A 16,535-nucleotide genomic window follows, 5' to 3' on the forward strand; every position below is an offset into this window, starting at 1 on the left:
TACCATGCATATGTTACTGCTGGACCCATACTCGGCAGTGCCGTGGACGCCGGAGCCCCTCCAGAGAACCGCTGCTGGTGGAGGAGAGGGCCCCGAGGAGCCTGGGGACCACAGGAGAGGTGAGGGCAGGCCCAGCAGCGTCTCCTCCCGGGAGCTTGCCTGCCGGGGCGGTGTGAGCCCCACACCTGGGCTTGGAGCAGGGCAGCTGGGGCTGAGGACAGCCGTGACGGGTGCCGGTCGTCGAGCCTGGGCTCTGCGTCTGTCCTCTGCCTCCAAGATCAAGGCCAGGTGGTGGGATGAATCCTTCTGGAATGTTTACGTTCAAGGCCCCAGGGCATGTGTCATTTCTCCTGTTATCCCCACGCTGATGAGGAAAAGAAACATAGAGACTGAGCGTCTCAAGAGGCAGGACAGGTCGTGGGGGATGCTGAGTCTGGATGCCCCCACGGCCCTTTCCCTTCTCAGACGTGAGAGGTCAAGAAAGCCCTGTAAATGGGATGATGACGCCGGAGGCGCCGTGGGGTGACTGAGAGGACTAACCGGGTGACACACGTGGAGTACTTCCGGCGTGGTGTGGCCCAGAGCAAGGGCTCTCCTCTTGGCCTCATCTCGAGCCCCCGGCTCTGGCCTCCCCAGGCCACAGGCCCAGGGGGGTGGGCGCCTCTCCCAAATGCAGCTTCCCAGCCTGGTGTGGGCCTTCTCTGACCCATTCCTGCACCAGTGGGCATGGGGAGTGCTGGGCAGGCCTGGGGTCCGCCACGGAAGACCACAAAGCTCGAGGGGAAAGACTGTTCCCAGAGGATGGATGCTTGGCGGACGTCAACGACAGATGTCCCGGGTGGTATCAGCGCCCCTCCTGCTCCTAGTCCCACCAGCTAAAGTGGACAGGGGGATGTGGCTGCGTGGAGGAGAAGGGCAGGCACAGTGCCCCCCTGGACCCCAGGAGCACCGGGCACCTTCGGGTGTGTGCAGGAGGCTGAGAGGGCAGGGCGGTGTGGGGAGGAGCCTGGGCGGCTGGGCAGGGTGTGGAGCTGGGGATGGCGGGAGGGTGGCACAGGGCAGGCAGGGTCTGGTGGCTGGCTGGCCTGGGGGGGAAGCTCCCGTCTTCCTTCAGCCAGGCCCTGTTCTGGAGCCAGAGGGTGGGTTGGGGGAAGGGTGTCTGGGAGGAGAGGCTGTGGGAGTCCTTTCTGCTTATACCGCCTCACCTCTACCCCTGAGGCAGGTAAGGTGGCTGAGGTCCCAACAGGGCCGGAGATTTGCCTGAGGTCATTTCGCCTGTCCCAGCCACAAGCCGGGGAGGACCAGTAGGGACTGTGGCCCCCGCTCCTATTTGTTGTCTCTGTCTCAGTCACCCAGAGGGGCCCAAGCTTTGCTGCTGCTGGGGACCTCTGCCTGGGATGCCCTCACCGGTCCGCGTGGCTCTGGGGCACCGTGTGTGGAGCCTGCCCGTCCCTGGCTTCCCCAGTCCCTGGGACGCCACAGCCCACTGCACTTGACCGTCCACTTCCAGCTCTGAGGCCCTCACGGCTAACATGTAGAGGGGACTTGCCTGGCGCCAAGGCTGTAAAAGGGCATCTTCATGCCTACCCCTTGAGGCAGGGATGATTCTTGGTGTCCCTTTACACTGGAAGCAGGGTCAGGAGTGGGGGCGGCCAGATTCACAACTCCCGCCCCCACACCAGGCCTGCCCACAGCGTACCCAGGGGCTGTCCACCCTGGCTGGGAGGGAGGCCCCGGCACACAGTGGGTGGCTCGCGGCGCGTGAGCAGACCTCGGGAGTGAGCAGAGACGCGCTGGGTGGGTGAGCGGGCACACGGCAGTCTGTGTGGGCTCTGTCCTCTGCAGCCAGCTGGCCCCTGGCCTGGGCCCATCGGGGTGGGTGGTGAGTCCGGCGCTGGCGCAGCCCTGCAATGGGGGTGGGCCTCATGCACGGAGAGGGACAGTCCTGGGTGGGAATCTCAAAGCTGGTTCTGCAGCCCTGCTCCCGTTTCTCCGCGGTCACTCTCGGTTCCTCCAAGGAGCCTCGGGAGGAAGCCCATGGTGGGCAAATGGGCAGGTGCCCGTAGCAGCCTCAGCCAGAGGAAGTGGCCGGCTGGCTCCAGGCCTGCCTGTTCTGTCCACATAGTTTCTCTGGCCCCAGAAAGGAATTCTGAACGTGTCCTCCCACCCCTTCTGACGGAGCCTGAGGAGCGTGGGCGGGCAGGGGAGTGGTTGGGGTTTCCAGGCCCCGGGAGATGATGATGCTAGCGTTGGTTCTGGGCTTCAGGCAGGGCAGCATCAAAGGGCATGGTCCAGGCTCCTTGCTCCAGCTGGGTCCCCACTTGACCGACCCACCCCAAGATGCTTCATGGGACTTCGGGAAGGGGACCACATTTCTTTCCCAGGCCACCTGCGGTGCTCTGACCAGAGACCAGGGTAGGGAGTGGCAGATGGCTCCTGGGGCCAGCAGCCACTTGTCCGGGCCAAGCCCTCTGCTCTTGGCTAGGTTTGGGCCAGATCCCTTCCACAGGCTACCCTGGTGAGGGGGCCTTATGCAGCTGGTGGCGGTTGCCCAAGCAAGGACAGGCTCCTAGGAGGGCTGGGTCTGCGTGGGAGCGGGCATTTAAGGCCACAGCTGCTTCCTGGGAGAGGCAGCCTTTGCGTGGCCAGGCCTGGGTTTGGGAGGTGGTGGGCAGGAGAGGCTGTGCCTCCTTAGGGCAGAAGCGTTCGCTGAAGGGAGGTCACAGCGAGGGGTTCCTCTGAGGAATGAAAACAGAGGTGGTTTCTTATACCCTGTGTCAGCGTGGGGGGGGGGCGCAGCGGAGAAGGGGGGCACTTAGCTGACAATGAGGGGGGATGAATTCTGCGTGTCAGGTGCCCTGGGGGCACCCTGGGGCAGTGTTGTCTGATGGTCAGGAGCACAGACTTGGAGCTGTCACTCACAGCTGCTGACCTCGGGCAAGTCCCCCAATCCTCTGAGCCTCGTCTGTACAAGGGGCAAATGCACGCACCTCCCTCTCCATTGTTTACAACAGAGCTATCCAACAGAACTTTCGTCATCGATATTTTCTAGTAGCCACATTAAAAAACAAAACAAAGATTAAAAAACCAGCAAATGAAATTAATTTGAATAAATTTTGCCTTTAACCCAATGCATTCCAAACACAACCACCTCAGCGTGTCATCAATATGAAGAACCGTTGATGAGATTACCTTCTTTTCCCCCACGAAGTCGCTAGGATCGGATGTGTGCTTCACACGCACAGCACGTCTGGATTTGGACTAGCCTCACAGTAGGCGCCCAGGAGCCGCAGGGGACGTGGCTGCCACCTGGGGTTAGAGCACACTGCCGGGGGCTGGACCGGTCCTGAGCAGGCCAGAGCTATGCATCCGACGTTGTTCCCTAGGCCATGGGGGGGGGAGGGTAGGACAGTGGGATCCCATCCCAGGACAGTAGGATCGAGGAGGGAGAGAGTCTTCTGGAATGTGGATATGTCGAGGCAGAGAGGCCTTGGAGAGTGGGTAGGATGTCAGGGGACGGTGACGTGGAGGACATGGCAGGGGCAGAGGAACGGGACCAGGAAGGGCTGGGCTGGTGTAGAAGCTCCGCCCCCTCCCGGTGAGGTGACAGGCCGTGGTGGGGACTGTGGGGCGGCGGGAGGAAGGGTATGTGCCTGCTGAGGGCACACACAACTCAGAACCTGCAGCCATCAGGAATATGGGTCCAGAGCTGCCAGGCTCCTCTGGTTTGTCCATAGAAGCCAGAATTCTGGATTTTTATGTGAAATCTGACTTTTCAAAGTTGGCAACCAATTCAAATTCTTTTGAAGCGCTGCGCTTGGCCAAACAAAACATGTCTGCCGGCCGGCTTCTGCCCAGGCGCCCTGTCGGCCAGTTGTGGTAGAGAGCGTGTTGGGAGAGAAGCATAGGCAGCATCCCATGACTAAGATAGGAGGCGGGGGAGGGCTGGCCGGCCATGGGCTAGTCTGCCTGCCCCAGGGGCCCTGGCTTTCCACGGTGGGGGCGGCTGGAGGGGCCGGGAGGGCAGCGGGGCTGTCTCAGACCCCAGGGGCAGCCTCTGGTGTCCTGGCGTGGGGGACAAGTTCAGGGCTCCCGGTATGCCTGACGTTTGGCTCCGGATGAGCAGCCAGACACCCACTCAGGTTGACTCGGAGGGGTACCACAGGAGCAGGGACCCTGGGGGAAGCTGAGAGCAGGCAGGGGAGATGGGTCCCCCAGGAGCTGTCCCACAGTCATGGAGCCACCTTCTCCCCTCCCTCTCTGTTCTGGGGCCCCCTCCACTGACCAGCTGCTTCTAAGGGTCCCCCTCATTTTGGTCTTCAACAATCACAGGGCTCTGTACCCACTCAGACTGACTTTCCATGACCATAGGGCTGCAGGGCCCCGTAGACGTTGCCTGTCTCAATTCAAATTCTCAAGAGAGCAAATCTGATTGAATGGGCTCGGCCAGGTGGCCACCTCTGGTCCAATCAGCTGTGTCCCAGGTACCATGTTTCCTGGTACAGCATTCCCCCTTACCAGGCCCACCCTTGCTACAGGCTGTAAATGGGGTGGCTTGCCTGGAGAGGACCTCATGGCAGGCCTTTGCCCATGCCTGAGCCCTCCCCATCCCCCCAAACTCCCTCTCAGGGGACCCTCACTGATCTTCCTGTGCTTGGAGTCTCTAGGAGAAAGAAGCACACCCACAGGCCCCAGAAAGTTACAGCTTTAGCGCAGAGAAAGCTAGACCCCAGGGGAGTGAGGACCAAGCAGTCCAGAGAGGGGGTCTAGAAAGCAGATTGAGCATTTCCAGGGAGCTGAAACTGGGGGGGTCAGAGGCCAGAGAGCTTAGTCAGGTAGAACCCCAGCTCCGGGAAGAACCAGGACAAAGAATTCCAGAACCACAAGTCAACTCCGTTCACGGCAGCTGCAGGGGTATCAGGCCCTACGTAGGCTGTGGCCTGGTGCTCTCATGGCAGGATATAGAGAGCTGGGAAGGCAGTTCCAGAATGTTATGGTGGAGGAAATAGCCCGGGGCCCCCAGAATTTAGAGCCAGAACCCAGAAGTCTTGGAGCAAAGGGTGTTAGTCCCTGACCGCAGGCCCAGAGTTGTGAGAACCCAGGGACCTGGAGCCACCAGCAGACCTTGTCTGGCTGAGTTCCAGAAGCCCCCTGCAGAGGACATGGGAAATATACCCCCTCCCCCCCAGTATGGCTGAGGGGTCCAGGTCCCCATGGAAACCCAGATGGCAGAGGGGTGCTGCAGGGGTTGTGGCAGGGCTGGGCAGGGCCCCCAGGGACCACCGACTCCAGGGACCCTGTCAGGACAGGCCTTACTGGCCCCTTGGACAGCTGAGGCTGCATCTCTTCCGAGGGGGAAACCAGAACCATGTGCTTCTGTGAACTGAGCGAGGCAGGACTGGCCTGAGCGCCCCGAGGCAGGCAGGTGGCCCCCGTCAGAAGCCCAGGTCCACACTGCTCCAAGAGGGGACAGAGGCCTGCGGTCCCATTGCTTCCCTCGGCCCAAAGCCATTTAAACCTCCAGGGCAGATGCTCTTCCAGGAGAGCCCCCTCCCCACTCCCTGCAGGTGGGCTGCCCTGGGGAAGGGCCAGGGGAGCCTTTGGAGAGGGGATCTAACCAGGGCCTCCTGGCGCTATGGGATGGGGTGTAGGCAGGCTTGGGAGCACTCTCAGTCCCTTGGGGGAGTCCTGGCCACCTCCCGAGGCTCCATTTCTGCAGTGCAAAGTGTTTTGTAACCATTAAAATGCTGTCCAAGTATCGTGTGATGCCATTTACATAAAGTACAAGACCAGGCATAACTAATCGATGCGGTTAGAGGTCAGCACAGTGTCCTCCCCTTGTGGGGAGTGGTTGGCAGCCCCCAGGAGCGGGGCTTCTGCAGGGGGGCCGGTGATGCTCCGCTTCTTGACCTGGGTGCTGGTTATTTTGTGAAAATACATTTTGTGGAAATTTATTGAGCTGTGCACTCCGGACAGCTGCACTTCTCTGTACATATTTATACTTCCCAAAAGTTTTTAAAATGCTAACCAACAAAACAACAGTGGCTACCGAGCCCACTCCCATTTATGGAGCCCTACCCCCAACCACGACAGCATTTCCAAATGGGGGTACTCTGCTGGGGGGAGGGAGATGAGGGGCTAGAGAGCTGTCGTGACCTGCGTCCTTACCTACAGGAAGGCACCACTTCCACCTAAATGGTACCTTTCGGACCAGGGGGAAATAGCAAAAGTTGCCTAAAATGCCCGTATTCCCACTTGCCCAAGAGATGGAGAAAACGTCTCCTGACCACCAGAGGTGAGAACACCTCTTTCATTTGAGATGTCTGGGAGGCTGAGGGCGCTGGGGGTCGCCCCGCGAGGCAGGGTGCGGGCTCCGCGCGGGGCAGGGTGCGGAGGGCGCGTCGGCGGGCGGGGGGCGCGGGCCGCGGGAGGGGGCGCGGCGCGCGGGGAGGGCGGGCCGGGCCGCGGAGTCCAACCCCCCCGCAGGCGGGGCCTCCCGTCGGGCTCCTCCCGCCGCCCACCTGCCCCGCCCCGCCTCCGGCCGCCGAGGGTCCCGCGGCGGCGGCGGCGCTCCGGCCTGTTCCCCGGCACCCGGCTGACGCCCGCCCCCAACCGCCGTCGCCCGCCCCGCCGGCCGGCCCGCGGCGCCCCCCGCCCCGCCCGCGTCCCCGGCCGCTCGGCACCTCCTCCATGGGTGAGTGCGGGGCCCCCGCCCGGCCCCGCCGCGCAGGCCTGCCGGTCGGGCTGCCTCCGCGCCGGCTCGAGGAGGGGCGCGGGCGGGGGGCGCCGCGCGCCGGCAGGCCGGGCTGGGAGAGCCGTGGGGGGACGAGGGCGCTCTCCTTCCTCTGCTCTGGGGAAGGCCCGCTCAAGGTGGGAGGTGGACGCTGGCCTCGAAATCAGGGCGGTGGGGGTCCAAACTCTGCCCCCAGGCTGGGGCCCGCTTCAGCAGCACCCCTTCCCCTGGCCCTGCACGCTGACTGGGGCAGGCAGCCTCTCTGCCCCTTCCATGCCCCCCTCTGCTGCTGCGCCCCAGCCCCTAGGAAGAGAGGCAGCTAGGAGGGGGCCAAATTCTGGGTCAAAGATGGACCGTGGGGAAAGGAGACACCCCGGGCCTTTGAGGAGTCCATCCACAGAGGCTGTGATGTGGGGAGGGCAGGGGTAAGAAGGGATCGCGGGCCGGGCAGCCCTGCGGGTATCCCCCGGGGAGTCTGGAGCCCCGCAAGGTCACTGAGCTACCCCCGCCCCCCACTGGCGGGACAGAGGGAGGGAGCAGCTTATTTCCAAAGACGTTTTCTCCCCGCGGAATCTGGATAATTTCCCTGGGGAACTGCAACAAGAAGAGGACTCTGCAAACAGATCCCCGTGCGGATAAGTTGGCATTTAAAAGAGAAAGGGACACTGACCTCCTCTGAAGGGAGGACTGAGGAGACGGCTCCACCCATCCTCTAGTGTGGAGGCCACTGGGGCCCCAGGGCCGCCGGGGTGCCCCCGCCTGGGGCGCAGCCTCTCTGGGCCCCACCCGACTGATAACCCTCTGCTTCTCTCCTCTGCAGACGACCCGCGCCTGGTGGAGGAGAAAGGACTGCGCTGTCAGAACCCAGACTGCATGGACAAGGGGCGTGCGGCCAAGGTAGGGAGCCTGGAGGGCCTGGGCTGCTGGGAGCAGAGGCGACAGGGCTCTAACCCTCTCTCTCTCCAGGCATGGATACCCACAGGGCTCTGGCAAGGGTGCAGCTGGCCCGGCCACAGTGTCATCTGGGTTCAAGGGTGGGTTGGGCCGCAGGGTGGCTGGTTTAGGAGGCAGAGGGGCTGCCCTTGGCTCAGAAACAGCAAAATGGAGGGGACTTCTGCGAGCTGGGGGAGCAGGGGTGCCCCAAAGCCCTTTCCTGCACTGCAGTCCTTGGCAGCCATGCTGAGATGATAGGAGCTGTGGCCCCATGTCACGGATGAGAAAGCTGAGACCTGGGAAGGGAAAGGACCCCCCCCACCCCACGAGGTTTCACTCCAGTGCCCAGCTGGTACCCCTCCTGCAGCACTGGGCCACTTGTGAGGCCTGGGCATGGGTTGGGGATGCTTAGGGAGTTGGTGAGAGTGACTGTGCCGTGGAATGACAAAGGGAAGAAGGGACATCTGGTCCTGGAGGGCCAGGGCTCGGGAGCCGGGAGCAGGGCAGAACAAGAGGGAGAATGATAAATATCATCGCCGGGCGATTCTGCCCATAATGCGCCAGGCTTGGTGCCGCGTGCTCTCTGTCCCCCTGTGCTGCTGGTGGCCGCTCTGCTGGGAAGGCCTGGGTGCCCCGTTTCCCAGATGAAGAGACCAAGGTTCAGAGAGGTCCTGTGACTTGGCTGAGGCCCCACAGCTCATGAGGGACCAAGCCAGGGCTTGAACCCAAGTGTGGCCCCTTCTAGCATGCCTTTGAGTGACCGTGAAACAAACAGCCAGCACTTACTGGGTCAGGCCTGGGAGCTGAGGACTCCCTGTCTTCTCCTTCTGGCCTTCGGAGATGTGTCCTTTCAGTCTTCTTATTTATTGATGAAGAAACTGAGGCTCAGGGAGCTAGTGGCTCACCCAAGGTCGCATCGCTGGGATGTGGTAGAGTTGGGATTGGAACCCAGAGCCCAGATCCGTGTAATGTCAGAGCCTGTGTTCTGAAGCGCCATGTAGCTCAGCTCTGCCAGCCGCAGGAAATTAAAAATGCCACCCTCCCACCCCCCAGCTCCCCCTCCCACCCCCCTCCGCCCAGACACATGCTCATACATTCTGTACAGGAAGACCAGGTTAGAAGGAACATGGAGGACTGTTCTGGGGGTGGGGACAGGAGGGGGAGGCTTTCAGTTGCCGTGGTCACCGGGCAAGGGGGTGGCTGTGATGTCAGACACAACGTGCTGGCTCGGCTGGTGCCTGGCATTGGGGCTCTGGTGCTGGCTGGTTGCCTCTCTCCCAGATGGGGGCTCCTGGCAACAAACTGGCCTCAGCAGCCCCCACCATACATCCTGCCAGGGGCCCTCCCTGCAGGCAGCTGCTCCTGGGCCAGGCCCCCAAGCTGCCACAGGCAGGGGCAAGGGTGGGAGGTCCCCGAGTGGCGAGCCCATCTCAGCGAGTGTGGGCCTTCCGCAGCCTCCAGGTCCTAGCTCCAGCCCAGCCCTGGCCTGCCTGGAACTCAGCGTGACTGATTGGCCAGAGGGTCGCCCGGCCTGCAGGAGGAGAGTCCAAGTCCTGTCCCTGGTGGGACCTGTGTTAGGACAAATGGCACAGACTCACTTTGGGGACAGGGATGCCTGAGTGATGAGAGGCTGGGGGGCCAGTGAGGGCCGACGTCCTGGAGAAGGTGGCCTCCGGTGGAGGTGAAAATATGGAGAGGCAGAGCGGCAGGCAGGGCTGGTCCAGGAAGGGGGGACTGCCACAGACTCAGGTGCGGGGGCAGGATATACGGGCTGGAGGCTCATCTTGTCCAGGGGTCAAGTTGGCTGGAGCAGAGTGAGGAGAGAGGCGAATGACATCCTACTTCGGTGACAAAGAGGAGCGAAGAATGTCCTTGATGGTGATAACCACCACCACTGACCAGACAGGCTTGTGCACCAGGTGGGGCGTTAGGCCCTCATGCTTGTCTCACTGAGCCCACGGAGACCTCCGGAGGAAAGCCTTATTCTCACGTGACGTGATGAAAACGGGGCCCGGAGAGGAGAGCGCTGGCCCACCTTGTTCGGCATGACTAGCAGAGCTGGATCTGGAGGGGGATCAAGAGCCTCGTTCTCGCTCCTCCCCAGCCCTGCTCAGAAGGCTAGCAGGATATGACTAGCTTTTTTTAAGGAGATGACGTCATTCATGCGTTCACCGAATCAGCTTTTAGCGTCTGTTGTGCCAGGCCGGGTTCTAGGCCCAGGGCCTCCTGGAGCGGACATCCTAGCTCCCCCGGGGGGAGGGGAGAAGTCAGGACGTGGGTTTGCCCAGCTGGTCCCCAGGCTCCGTTTTAGTCTCTTATGGCTGCTGGGGCTTCTGAGATGAAGCAGCCGTCCCCCCCACCCCCCCACCCCCGCCTCCTGCCCTGGGGTTCGTTCTGGGGGACGGGCTCCTGGAGGAGGCTGCTGGCGTCCCGAGGAACGAGGAGATGTTGGGGTGTAGGACGCTGAGTGAGCAGGGAGGCATGCTGGGGCTCTAAGAGGGAGCTGGGCCAGGGAAAGGGGAGGGGGGCAGCAGAGCTGGACAGGGAGCACCCTGAGGTCAGGGCCTCGGAGACCACAGGAGAGAAGTTGTATCCCTGCCCCTCCTCAGGATGAAGATGTGTAGAGTAGCCTACACCTGTGAACTCCAGGGTCAAAGTCTACTCCTTTCTAGCTGTGCAACCCTGGGCAAATCACTACACCTCTCTGACCTCAGTTTCTTCATCTGCAAGCTGAGGCTTCTCGAGTTGTGGGAACGATTAAAACAGGGCTCAGATGTGCAGTGCTTAGCATGGAGTGGGGCATGATATAGGTGTGCAAGAGAATGCTGGCTGTTCATCTCCCATAGAGGGGGAGAGAAACCCCTCGGCTTTGGGTGTGCCCTCCTTCCCCTCCCTGAGACCCGAGACCTCCCCGGGTTCCATCCCAGACCCCAGCAACCCTACCCAGCATGGCAAATGTTTATGGCACATCTGTCCTGTTGCCAGGGCGGGAAGGCCCTGGAGTCTTGGGAAGGAGGGAGATGAAGGAAGTGTTTGGCCCCTCTCTCATGGAGGGCCAGGTGATGAGACAGAGGCTGTTGACCCACAGGACAGATGGTGTCTGGACTCCCCAGCTCCTTGAGGGCCCCCCTTGAGCCAGGTGCTCTGGTCACAGTCTGTGCAGAGCACCCCAGGTCACAAGGGGACATGGAGGAGGGCTGACACTGGCCCAGGGGACACTGGCCCATCACATTGAGGCAAGTGACAACTCAAGGGCATTTATCCTGGAGATGGGACCCGCAGGGCATCATCCTCAAAGGTAATGATCCCAGCAGCCACCGTTCATTCCTGCGTCCCCACGGGAAACTCTTCTTGTCCTTGCCCCCGTCCTTTGCAGTAGGGACTATCCCCTCTCTGCATCTCCACTTTGGTGATAGGACACCAAGGAGCAGGGAGGTCAGTGACTTGCCACTGCAGGACCAGGACTCACACCAGATCTGTCTGTCCCCAGAGCCCCCCGGTTCTAAGGATCTGTCAGGAGGAAAAGGAGGTGAATTTTTCTGCTTGGCTCCAAGGGCCCTGGCAGGAGGGGGGGGGCTTCCAACAGCTGAAGTAGTGCCCCAGTGTACAGGTGGTGAGCACCCCATTCCTTTTGTTTTTAGGTAAATTTGTTTATTGTCATGCAGAGATTTGGTGTTTGTGAGCACCCCATTTCTAGCGGTGTTCCAGCAGAGAGAGTGGAGTTCCTTTCCAGTTTCACTGTAGGTTGTGAGGTGGCAGGGATGAGTCAGGGGGAGGTGTGTCTAGGGGAGGGGTGGCCAAATGAAGACCAGTGGACACAGGGCAGAGGAAGGGGTGGATCTGAGATCCTTGTGGGGAAAGAATGGGCAGGATGTAGTGAATAATGGGAAAGGGAGTCACCTATTCTCTCCGGCAAGGCTTTGGGGTGAGAGGTGGGACGCCAGGGTGTCCTTGAGAATGGCCAGATTCTGGGGATTTCTGGAGGTGACTTTCAGCTGCTGGTCAGCTGTAGACAGGTGGCAGTCTGGTCTGCAGCTGGAGGAAGTGACAGGGCCAGAGAAACCAGAGAAGCAGGAGGAACTCCTGGGCTGTGGCTAAGTAATGGCGGGGAGAGCAGGCGCCGGCATGGGGGGCACGGCCCAGGAGACAGGGACAGACGATTCACCACATGCGTTATGGCCAAGATGAGCTGTCCTTGAGTGGACCCAGCCCCCGGGAGGTCAGCGCTGCCAAAGAGGGAGAACCGGGCAGCCCCAAGGCCCCCGCCTGGTGAGGGGCATGGGGGAGGGGAACCTAGTTTGGGAAAATGCAGGTGGGCCTGAGCCCCGGGCCCGCCCCAGGCCCTAGGGGCCCTTCCCACCGCACCCACCTCACCCCGTGTGGTAATTAGGGAAGGCGGGAGGCGCGCTTCGGGCCTGCTGCCTGACTCCTCCTGCGAGCCTGTATCCCGTACACTCGCGGCATCCCCTGGGCGGAGGGCAGAGTTACTCTGAACGTGGGCGGCGGGAGAGAGAACCCGGGACCACCGAAGGGCGGAATGGCCCCTTTTTCAGCCACGCCAGGCATGGGCTAGGGCCAAAGAGGGGGCACGGAGATAGGCGGGCCCGTTTTTCAGACGCCCTGGAGGGCACGGTTCAGAATCCAGCGGAAGCGAGCCTGGCTTGGGGCGATTCCCGGGCCGGGCTCGGCCCGCGGGTCCCTCCGCCCGGACACCCCCCCCCCGCCCCCCACCGCCCAGGGGCTCCTCTCTTCGGCCAAGGCAGCTTCCTGCCACGGGCCGTCGCTGGGGACGGCGAGCTCCTGTCTTCAAGCCCAGGTTAAAGCCTAGGGACTTCGAACTTAACTTTCAGCACATCTGCAAAGGGCCAGCGCCCTCGGGGACAGTGACAATCCCCCCCCCGCCCCCGGCCCCGCAGCTCGGACCCTAGATTACCCCAAGCGCCCGCCGCGCTTCCTGCCGCCCCCAGGGCCTTGGGCTCCGGCGCCCGGCCCTTCCCCGGCTCCCAGCGCTCCCCCTTGCCAGCCCGGCGCTCCGATGGTACGTCCCGGCCCGCCCAGGTGGTAGCGCCCGCGCCGGCCTACCGTAATTCCCCTACGTCCCGCGCCCACCGCAGGCGCTGCGCCGACTGAGCCCGCCCCGCGGCTCCTGTCCCCCTGGCTCTGCGCGCCCCCCCCAACCACCACCCGAGGCTTTGGCAGCCTTGGCCAGAGCCCCAGCCACAGGGGAGGAGACCCATGTCCCTAAGGTGAGTCTCACGGGAAAGCTGGGGACGAGGCGGGGCTGGGATCAGGACGGCTGTGGGTCCGGGCTCCAAGACTGCCCCCGAATTAGTGGACAGGACCGGGAGTAGAGGGTCCCACGCAGTCCTAGGGCTGCAGGCGGGTATCGATGGGCTCCCCTGGCTCTGCCTCCATTTACTTGAGGGTGGAATGGGCTCCGCCCCAGTGACTCTAGGGTCGGGTTGGCTCGGCGCTATGCCCGTGAGGAGCCTATGGGGACCCAGCCCCGGCGTGAGGATTGTTGGTGGGGCGAGAAGATCCTGGAGGGGCCTTGGCGCCGGGTGGCTGGGAGGCTCCGGCGACCCTGTCGGAGTTGGGCGTCCGGGAGTTGGTCCCAGGCGGAAAGTAGCCTCGAGGCCGGCAGGGGGCGCGCGAGTCTGTGCCTCAGGCAGTCTGGGCCGGCCAGGACCCGCTTGGGGGAGGGGAGAGGACCCATGAACCTGGAGAGGCCTGGGCTTGCCTTGATCAAAGACGCGGAAACGGAGGCCGAGGGGGCCCTGGGTCCTACAAATTCCGAAGGAACCTTCCCCAGGCTTGCGGGGCTCTAGGAGGATTTTACTCTTCTTCTGTCCCTTCGCCAGGGTCCAGGCACACATTAGGGCCCAGAGGCCATCCCTAGGTAAAATATTCTAGAGAACTGCCCAGTGCCTCCTTTGCGCAGATGGATAAGGACAGGGGTAGGCGGGGCCCAGAAGCAGGTCTTCTGTAGCCCAGGCATGCGCCACCTCGCTCATCCCCTCCCAAGGAACCTTCTATACTACGCTGGGGAGAGAGGTGTCGGCATCTTGGACTCCAGGATCTGGCACCTTCGTGCGGGGACTAGGGCAGGAGGTGAAGTCCACTGACCACAGCCTTTACCTCTCTCCTTAGCACTGGGTCCCAGCTGGACCGCGCCCAGGGGTGGTTGGGGCCTTGCTGACATCTGGGGCCTGTGTAGTTAGTCTGGCCTGCAGAGAGGTTCTCTGCACCCCTGCCATCTGCCCAGCACAGGGCAGGGCCTTAAGGCAGGCTCTGCCTCCACGTGGGCCCCAGAATCCAAGGGAGTGAGGCCCAGCCCTGGGGGAAGGGAGGGGCTAGGTGGGCTGTTTGGAGCTAGGAGAGCAGCCTGGCAGAGCTGGCCCCACCCTGGCCAACCTGCTCAAACCTGCAGCCTCCGCCTCTGGATTTCCAAGGTGCCAGATGGGGCCTTGGGGCCGGTAGGCTCCCAGGGGAGCTTAGCCTGGATGGGGAGCTTCTGGGCAGTCATGTCCCTCTAGCCAAGGTGCTCCAGGCTGGTCAGCTGTGAGCAGAACATGGACCTGGACCCAGACCTGTGGTCTCTCCTCCTGGACGAGGAATTCCTCTGTCCCACCAAAGACCAGGCCGGGCTCCCAACCTGTTGTAGGGGCCCGACCGCCCACAGTCGTCTGCTTTTCTGGGTTTGGGGAGATGGTGCAAGGGGGGAATGGATGGGGGCTCCTGCCTCGGAGACTCTATTATTCATCAGCCCCAGCATCTGGTTTCTGGGTATCAGTTTCAACAAGCCAGTCCTGACTCATGAGCCTGGAGCTGAGGCTGGGCTGAAGAGGGGCCCCTTCCCCAGGGAGCCAGGCGTTGGGACCTCTGTCCTGCACATGGGCTATTTCCGCTCCCTTCCATAGAAGAGGTGGGGGGACCCAGGAGACTGCTGAGGCCTTCTCCCTCCCCTGGTGCAAGGGCTAGGGGCTCCTTTCTTCCCCATGCTCTGCAGTCCTTGACCCTGCACTCTTGGCCCTGGGGCATTAGGGCCCTGGTCCTCTAAGGAGCAGCCCTCTGCCTTTGGCTGAAGGATGCAGACAGCGGCATGACTTGGGGATGGCCAGGGCCTGGTCACTCAGGTGACCTCTGGTGACCTGCCTGGTCCAGCCCCCATGGTTTCTGCTTCATGTGACCTGATAACCCCAGGCTGGCCTGGGATCCCCCTAAACTGGCTTTGGGATCTGCTCTGTCCCCAGGGGGGTGGACCTCAAGGCTCTGCTGTCAAAGCACCACTTAGCTGGTCTTCATGCCCCCACCTGTACCCGAGGCACACGGGTACTGGTCTGAAGCCCAGGCATCCGTCTTCCCACTTGCCAGCTGGTAATTTTGGGGCAAGCCACTTAACTTTCCCAAGCCTCAGCTTCTTCATCTGGTAAGTGGAGATGGTAGCAGTATCTCTTCCTTAGGGTCTTTGAGAGAGTGAACAGGATTTGCTGCCCCAAACCCCTGGCACAGGCCTGGCACTTGGGAGTGCTCAGCTGTCAGCCTGTGGGGCAGCGAGGACAGAGTTCTGTGGCAGCACCTGCCCCGGCCAGGCCAGCAGGCCCAAGGTCACGGATGCTAGGAGGCAGAAGAGAACCTGTGGTCAGACGGTTGGGAAGGCTTTGTTGACCATCGGGAGCAGGAAGGGACATCCAGGCCAAGACCTTCCCTGCCCTCGTGGCCTCTGGCATGAAGACCCTTCCTCTGCCTTCATCCATCCGTTCTCATCTAGTGTACGCTGAGCAGCTGCCGTGGCCACAGAGCTGTTCTCCGTGTGGAGGACACAGTGTGGGCCAGACAGCCAAGGCCCCTAGCCTCTGGAGAGGACATCCTAGCAGGGAGGAGTGATAATCAAGAAGTGAACAAAGAAGTAAAACAATTTCAAGTAGTTTTAGACGCTTGGGAGGAAATTCAATTTAAGAGGATTGAGAATGAGGGATGCTAGGGGCTACTTCTTTTGAGAGGAGGTAAATGCCTCGTTGACGAGGTGGCATTGAAGTGGGGGTCCAGTGCCAGCCCTTGCAAGATCAGGGGCACGTGGTGTTCTAGTCCGAGAACGCAGAGGTGCAGGGGCTGAGCTTGGTGAGTCATAGCCAGGAAGGCAAGGCCAGCTTGGAGACCACCACGAGGGACCTTGCAGGAGGGGAGGTAGGAGCCAGGCATGGTGGGATTTTATTCTAAGCCACTGGAGGGTTTTAAGTGGGGAGTGACATGATTGGGTTTTAGTTTTCAGAAGATCTGCCTGTGGTGTGGACAGTGGATGGCTTGGGCTTTGGGAGTGGAGGCGGCCCCCCGAAACCTCTGGGCTGGAGTAAACGGCTTGCTGCCTCCTCAGAGCTGTCTTCGGAGACCCCTCCTTCTTTCCCCACTGCACCAGGAGGAGCAGCTGTCTAGGGGATGGGTGAGCTGACGACGTCATGCCCCCCACCCCCCCACAGCCCCATAGTTACTGAGATGGGGTACCAAGGAGGCCATTCCAGAACACCAGAGTCAGAAGTCTGGGTTTCAGTCCTGCCTGTGGCCTTTTATGTCACTTTGCCCCCCAGAAAGGAATGGGGATAGTAGCGCCCGCCCCCACCTCTTGGGAATGAGTGTAAAAGCTCTTTGACAAGCTACAGCGGGGAGGGACCCCACCACCACTCCCCAAGCCTCCCCTTTCGGGCTTCGATGAGCGCCCCCCGGCGGTGGGACAGGCGGAAGGGGCCCAGCCTTGGAGCAGCAGAGACCTCGGAATCTGGGGGAAAGGCGAGGTGGGCTTCGGGGTTTTCCTGAAGCTCCTTCTCACCCAACTCCTGGGGGCTCCCAAAGGACTACCCTCTCCGCCCTTTCC

Source organism: Eumetopias jubatus, unplaced genomic scaffold (genome assembly GCF_037043125.1).
Source record: "Eumetopias jubatus isolate StellerSeaLion01/CBP00866 unplaced genomic scaffold, mEumJub1_p1.0 scaffold_4, whole genome shotgun sequence".
NCBI classification, from domain to species: Eukaryota; Metazoa; Chordata; class Mammalia; order Carnivora; family Otariidae; genus Eumetopias; species Eumetopias jubatus.